Below are 8,074 nucleotides of genomic sequence, written 5' to 3' on the forward strand. Positions count from 1 at the left end.
GACAGTCCGCACCAACCAAGGCTCTGAAAGTGCCTCCCAGCTGAAATGGAGATTCTGATTGGCTCTCCCGCTCAGTTTTACTCTGTCTGTTTGTGCTGGTCAGAGCTACGTGCTGTTTAGGGGAAGCAGAGGGTTTGTTTGAGCGTCCTAAACTAAAACAAAACGGGGTTGTTGCTCCAGTATTTTGAAAAGTGGTGGGTCAAATGCCCACAGTGGTTCCGGCGGCCCAGGTTCATTCATAAGCTGAACATCAGAATTAACTCTGAAAACGTAAACACATCGCTAGACTCTGCCATATTAAACTCCATCTACTACTGTGGCTAGTTCTGTACTTCTGGTTGGATATACAGCACCTGTGTGACTGTTTCCCTTTAATTTTACAAACATCTAAAACATATTTGTGTGAGAGGGGTTATAAGCAGGTTATACTTCAGGTTTTAAAAACAGGCCTCATGAATTTGTTCTGATCTCTCCAACAGACACATTCAGTGCTGATCAGGAAGGACAGAGAAATGTAGAGAAACACTGACAACATTAAAATATAGATGCTGAGTACAGATTCTTCTAGACTGCTGTGGACATTAGGGTGACACTAGATCTTCACCTCAGACTTGTTGAGCTCTGTGTGTCTTTTGCAGAAAATCACACACAGCAGGGGGTCTACAAGAACATTCAGACTCATCAGAGAAACACCCATCACAAACACATAACAAGAATACTTAAGATACCAAGAATCAAAAATATACATGATGGCCCACGTGCTGGTAAACGTCCCATACAGGATCACTGTGGATGTGACTAAAGCTAACACTGTAGAACTCGGCTTCTTGGTTCTGTAAGCGAAGTCGCTGATTTGGGGTGGAGCTCTACAAGTGACTATACATGATATCAGTGTTATAATTAAAAGAAGTGGCAGACTGAATAATACGAGAGGAGTCGCCCTGAAAAACTCACAGAGGAAGAAACAAATGAACGCAGTGATGGAGACGATGATGGAGCTAGAATTAAAGAAAGCCTGAGCAGAGCAGAGTGGACGTCTCAAAGAGAGAGCGCCCTCTAGAGCCACCACTTGTTGGAGGTGAAGTCCACAGATCATTGATCCTGACCATAAAGAGGTAAATATCCTGCATGTTGTGCTCGTCTCCCAACAATGATCATCCTGCAGCAGTTTAGTCACTATGTATGGATTCAGAAGCAGCACCAGCAGGTCACAGAGAAGAAGCATGATGACCAAGGCTGAGATTCGGCCTCCACTCTTATGATGACCATACAGAACACACAGAGCCCAAACTAGAGCTGGCAGACCCCCACACTCTCCAGCAATGAGGAAGATGGACAGTCTGATCTTACCATCCAGACGCTCTTGTTGAATATCATACCGAGGATATGCAGAGCGGGAGAACAAGATATGAGCCATTCTTTTTACTCAGTCACTGAATCAGTCGTTTCTTTTATCCTGTGATAAAAATATCAGGTGAAGATCAATTTAGTTTACAGTAATAATATGTTTAATACTGTAAAGACTGTCATGGTTGTACTACTTACTGTATTGATACTGTGGTCTCAGCTCTCTGCAATCACTCAAGTGCAAACAACCTCAGAGTTTTTATAGAGTCTATAAAAATATGAAATTATTATTATTATTATAACTTCAACAAGGTTCATGGTATTGATGGGTCATAATATGTTAAACTAACAGATCTAAAACAGTAAGAACAGTAACAGTAGAGCAGTAGATCTTCCTACATTCATATTCAGTTAACACTAAAGTTTAGGATAAAGATCATGACCTCACTCCTCTCACATCATTAAAATCCAACTATACATACACACTCAGTACGGACTGATTCATGTTGTTTACTCACACCTATCACTATAATAAATAAATAAATAAATAAATAAATGAACAAATAAGCAAAAGAAATGATTGGCTCAATACATTAATAAATAAATATTAATAAATAAATATATATATATATATATATATATATATATAATAAAAGTGTAATAAAAATAAAAGCTAAAGTTTATTTAATTTTCTAAGTGAAAATAAGTACTCTATGGAGAACACATGAACATAATTTAATTTTTTTTCTGGATTTAATATATTACACAAAATAAATCAGAAAATATGGCCTGTGAAAAGTTATGGCACATTTTACATGTTAAACTCAATTCAAATGTGCAGAAAATTTCCATATTCCAGTGTGTTCTCTGTAGAGGATGTGTTGACTTACTCTCACTTTGAAAATAAAAAAAACTAAACAATACTAAACTAAACTAAAAAAAGTAACTTGACCAGACGTGCTCAAACTTATTAACATAATTTCTTTTGCTTTTGTTTCTGTATTAATTTATTACTCTCTGTATTTCAGTTTTTATGTATTCATTTATTGTTTTCATTCATTTAGTCATTTCTATTTTTACCATTTTCAGCTGTATTTTTCATATTCAGGCTTAGCAGTCAAGACCAGCGTGACAGTTACAGAAAGTAACTATTATATTTAAGCAATAGAACATCAGAGGGAGTGTGTTATCCCGAAATAACATCACGGCTGTGATTTGGTCGCCATAGATCATCACAGCTGTGATTTTATTTGTGATAACACAACCTTGAGTGTTCTATTGCTTTTATACAACAGTTAAATAAATAAACTAAGAAATTAATAAACTGGGCCGTGAACGCGGCATTTAAAAAGTTTTAATGTTAGGGATTCCTTCTGCCAAATTATAGTTTCTTAACAAGCAGCTTGTTGCTACGTCAGAGTAACGAACTCCACTCACTCACTGCACAGTCTGCTGTAAGCTTCACCTCTTGAAGTACAGACTGAGCCGTAAAACTGCAGAAATATCAAGTTTAGCTCAGTTTTGTCATTTTTTGCCAGATCAATATTAATGTTGTTTTGTTCCAGCCAGTCTGTAAAGCATCTTACAGCCCATTTTTTGCCAAAAGGTATTCGGTTCATGTCTGGCTGATTCCAGGTTGTTTAGGTGTTCTTCTGTCACAGCTGCTGACTGAAAAGCTGCTCAGTGGTGAACAGTTTGGGAATTCAGTGTAGTCTCATTTTCAGAGTCTGACCAAAATCGGCTGTCGGTCAAATGTGATCTTAAATGTATCCATTTTCTGTTTGTGGCAAAGTAAGAAGTAAAAACGTTCAAATGGCTTCAGCGTCTCCTACAGCGGTCAAAGTTGTTGCTTAATACAGTGTTTGTGAAAAAAACGTGCTATTATGGTGAAACTACAGCACGGTTAGAACGCTTCTTAACCAATCAGCTTGCGTGGCCGGAACTAACTGTTGTATAATATGTGATAATTTATGAAAGTTAGTCCTGACCTTACAACCTGATTGGGTGAGAAGCGTTCTCACCGTGCTGATATTTGTGGTAGCAGCATGGCTTTTTCACACCAACACTGTATCACTCCGCTGACGTGTTGCCGAGAAACGACAAGCTTTACCTTAGTTTTTTTTGTATTTGTGCAAAACGAGACATTGATCAAATGGATGATTTTAAGATCACATCTGACCTGCAGCCCGTTTGGCCGGACTCTGAATAAGTCTGTCTGCAGATGAACATCAAATTCTGAATCTTCCATTACCATGAAAACTGTTAGGTCGACTGCAGTGACGGCAGAACAACTGAACACAGCGGTAAATTTGGTTTTATATTAGAGATTCAACATACATTCACACTTCCGATGTCAACAGTGTTCAGTGAGAGCATGTGACGAAATTTTCTCTTACATATTCCTTCTCCACAGAACACAAGCTCAGGACTACAATATTTCTTTTTACTGTAATTGCTATTTAAAAGAAATTCTCAAACCATTACCCAAATTGATTAGTGCATTAAACATATTTTCATGTACAAAAGTAAGGGACCATCATCAAAGCGCGTGTCCTTATGTACAAGTCTTGAACGTCAAAACCTCAATAGTGTCTATACTGTAGGTCCAGCTGAAACCCAAGCAAGACCTTCCTGTCTGATAGAACAGTCTTTAGTGCCTTGTGACTTGCTATTTAAATTCAGTGTTGTGTTAATTTATGATTAATATTCTATGCACATAAAAAACAAAAGCTTCTTTACTGTAAGGCCTAAAATTTTACGACCAAATGCATTAAAGTGTGAGCTATTATTGCAACTTACTGCAAGTAGAATTTGAACTGTGTTAAAGTTTAAAACATTTGTCACACAATAATCATTAGTTTCTTTATTCCAGGGCCTACAACTGTGAAACCAAATGCATTATAGACCATCCAATCAAAAATAAATCATTAGCTACTTTACTGTAGGGATCAAAATTGTAAAACCAAATGCATTAATAAAGAGTACCACATAACTGCAACTTAATAAGCAGAATTTAAAGAAAGCCTTGTGTTTTTATTATTAGTGTTTTTATTATTATTATTATTGTGTTTATTATTATTAGTGATTTTATTATGTTTTAAAAATGTATAAATTCAATAGCTATTTCACTGTAGGATCCAAAACTGTAAATCCAAATTCACTAAAAAGTGCCCTGTTGTTGCAGCATCCAACAGCAAGCAGAATTATAATTAATATTTTATATACAAAAATTTTCAGTAGCTTCTTTATTGAAGAGACTAGATTTTAAATGCACTGAGGAGTATTCTATTGTTGTAACTAACTACAGCTAACAGAATTAAAACTGAGTGTTGGATTGAATTCTAATTAATATTAAATAAAAAAAATGAATAGCTTCTTTCCTGAAGGGCCTACACCTTGTCCAACCAAATGCATTGAAGAGTCCCTCATTGTTGTAAAACGACTGTAAAACTATTGTTAAAACTGGTGTTTACTGACTTGCTGTAGTTAGTTGGAATGATAGAACATTGTTTAATGCCTTTGTTGAACAAGTATCAGCCCTACAGTAACTATTGTTTTTTATGTGCATAGAATATTAATCATAAATCAACACAACACTAAATTTGAATTTTGCTGCTGTAGTAAGTTACAATTACAGAAAGGTCTTAGTTGCTTGGGTTTCAGCTGGCCCTACAGTATAGACTATTGAGATTTTGACGTTCAAGACTTGTCCAGAAGAACGCACACTTTGACAACGGCCCCTTACTTTTGTACATGAAAATCTGCTTAATGCACTGTGCAGTTTGGGGTAATGGTTTGAGAATTTCTTTTAAATAGCAATTACAGTAAAAAGAAATATTGTAGTCCTGAGCTTGTGTTCTGTGGAGAAGGAATATGTACGAGAAAATTTCGTCATATGCTCTCACTGAACGCTGTTGACATCGGAAGTGTGAATGTGTGTCGAATCTCGAATATAAAACCAACTTTACCGCGGTCAACTGAACACACTGAAATCGTGTGGAAAAAATCTGAGTACAATTTGGCAAACAAGATGGGCTACAATGTGCTTTACAGACTGGCTGTTACAAAATAACACTCGGGCTAATTTTGCAACACCAGAAAAGGCTGAGCTGAACTTGATATTTCTACAGCTCTATGGCTCTATCTGTACCACAAAAGAGGAGCCTTATAGTATGAGCAGTTATCTTGGACTGCGCACAGGCTCAACAGGCTAGTCCAGGGAGCGGCAACCCAAATGTTAAGAAGAGCCATTTTATCCTTTCAACAAAAATCAAACCTCCTTGGCAGCCACAACATTTCATATCCATTTTACCACCTCGGCTGTAAATATGTCTCTGAATGGGCTGATGTACTAGTATATAAACGTCTCTCAACGTTCAACTTTTTATGAGGCTGAAGTCAGATTCTCACTCGCCAGCTTCACGTTCACATTTTCCCATTCCACCTAAAATGAGACCTGAATGTAACTGCTGCACCATTTAAGATGGAACAGGACAATTCAAACAACAAACTGACTGCAGCTTCATGACTTTTTGATGTTTTACAGTTTCTCACTGCAGATTAAACGTATCAGGAAACCAGCTGGAGTGATTATAAACGCAAATAAGTCCATTCTCTCTGATATTTTATTCTCTCTTCAGTAGTATATTATATTTTAACACTGTTAACCACGAACTGAAAACATGACTAGGTAGAAAAGTCTACACAGACTCTGAATATGAGAGTTGCTAAAATTTCACTGCACACAAATATAGACTTTTATTAAACACGTCTAAACAGTTTCTCTGTCAGTAGAATCTAGAACCAGTTCAGTTCCATATTACACAGCCATGATCTGTTCTTACCTCTGTGATCAGATCTGTGCAGTGTTACTCTGAAAGAGTGAAATGATGATCTGAAAGAACAGAAAAGAAGACCATCACACCCTCTCTCACTCACAGTGACGCAACAAGTGACGAGAGGAACAGGAAGAAAGCAGATACCATTAAGTAGCTGAGAGTCTATCAGCATGAGCTGAACACTCTGTAAGAAAGACTCTCTAAACTGACTTGTTCTGAGTTCTAAACTGTCCTTTACATCTAGTTCAGCTGAAAGTCCAGACACTGAGGAATCAGACACTGTCGCTGCCCAGATTCACTAACTTAATGAAGTGTTTTAGTAAGTTCTAAACCACAGAGTTAAGTCCTCATTACTGTTAACACCAGATTCATCTGAGAATCAATGTAACCACACAGGTTAAAGAGAGCTCTGCCTACTTTTACAGCTCTGTTCTGTGATGGTAACACAAACAGGTACTCGACCAGCGTACTGATAGCTCTGGGTTTGGTTTTGTAGCCGGTCTGTACTTTACTGTACTGCCTGCTGGAAAAATGCTGTAAATATGGCTAATCAGCCTCAATCTACTGGACTGTGTGAGAGGGTAAACCAGGAGCTGGTAAATTCCTTAGACTTTACTGCCAGGATCAAGAGGAGCAGTGGACATGTTATTTGCCCTAAACCTAAACAGCACAGAGCTCTATAACTCACTTATCTAGTGGATCAACACCAGAGTGTGTTTCAGGTTTCCAGTCCCCCAATCACACCCTGACTAGTTTATTAATAACACACTCTTAAAAAGACGGTTCCTCAAGGGTAGTAAACTATCTATAAAGAACCATAAACACTCAAAGAACCCTCTGCATGATTAAAAGGTTCTTTGCATCAAGGGTTTTTCAGACTAATGGAGACATGATGCATGAATGTGCTATAGACAGTTCTACAAGAACCTTTTTGAAAAGGGTTCTATATAGCACTCAAAAGGGTTCTTCTATTGTTACGATGTCAAGCTTGTAACAATAAAAGAACCCTTTTGGGTGCTATATAGAACACTTCTCAAAAAGTTTCCATATAGAACCATCTACAACACGTTCTCCATCGATCTGAACAACTCTTTCATGATGCAGTCATACAAAGGGTTCTTTTAATGTTCAGGGTTCTACATAAAACCATTTTCCTTACTAAAGAACCCTTGAAGCACCATCTCTTATAAGTGTAGGAATACATTTTGAAAAAAAATAATTTTGACAAATAATGGAAAAATTAAATTTCATTAAATGTCAATTTTGCACTGAAATTGTATCTATTAAATTTAACAAACTACGTCAATAAATCAACATCTTACAGAAATTTAACATTAAACCTGCTGTTTTACATTGAGATATTACATTGAGGTGTTATATTGATATTTCAGCTCAGTTCAGTCGTTCTGTAAGCAGTTAAACTCGATATGTAGATGCAATTTTAGAACCTATTGGGTTTCATAACAACAAACTAGAGCACAGCTTTGAAATTTTGGCTACATGAGTTAAAAAGATTTCGCTTGAATGTTTTTCATGGTAATTCATGATGTGACCAGACGGGTTATAGAACAAAAATAAAACCTGGCCACTGCACTAATGAGGCGTCAAGTACAGTACTGTGAAGAAGTATTTGCCCCCTTCCCAATTTTCCTTTTTTTCATATTTGTCACACTTGAAGGTTTCAGATAATCAAACTACTTTAAATATTAGACACAGAGAGCCCAAGTAAACACAAAATGCTGATGCTTTATTGAAGGAAAAAGCCCTACCTTTTCACAGCCTGTGTGAAAAAGTAAATGCCTCCTACTATTACTGAATCAACCATTTATCCAAATTCAACTGACTACTGGGTTTAATTTCACTAGCCACACCCAGCTGGTCACTTAAGT

The 8,074-nt window shown here is 36.9% G+C and overlaps 1 long non-coding RNA gene across 1 annotated transcript; it reads right to left on the reverse strand.

Annotated features, from left to right (window-relative positions):
• Nucleotides 1–1,018: 1,018 nt before the first annotated feature.
• Nucleotides 1,019–6,356, reverse strand: LOC118803609. The gene is made up of 3 exons (XR_005006883.1): nt 6,192–6,356; nt 1,546–1,615; nt 1,019–1,456 (listed from the first exon to the last, which is right to left on the reverse strand). It is a non-coding gene; the product is annotated as an uncharacterized LOC118803609 (long non-coding RNA).
• Nucleotides 6,357–8,074: the final 1,718 nt, after the last annotated feature.

The sequence above is a fragment of the Colossoma macropomum genome, unplaced genomic scaffold (genome assembly GCF_904425465.1).
Source record: "Colossoma macropomum unplaced genomic scaffold, Colossoma_macropomum, whole genome shotgun sequence".
NCBI lineage: Eukaryota > Metazoa > Chordata > Actinopteri > Characiformes > Serrasalmidae > Colossoma > Colossoma macropomum.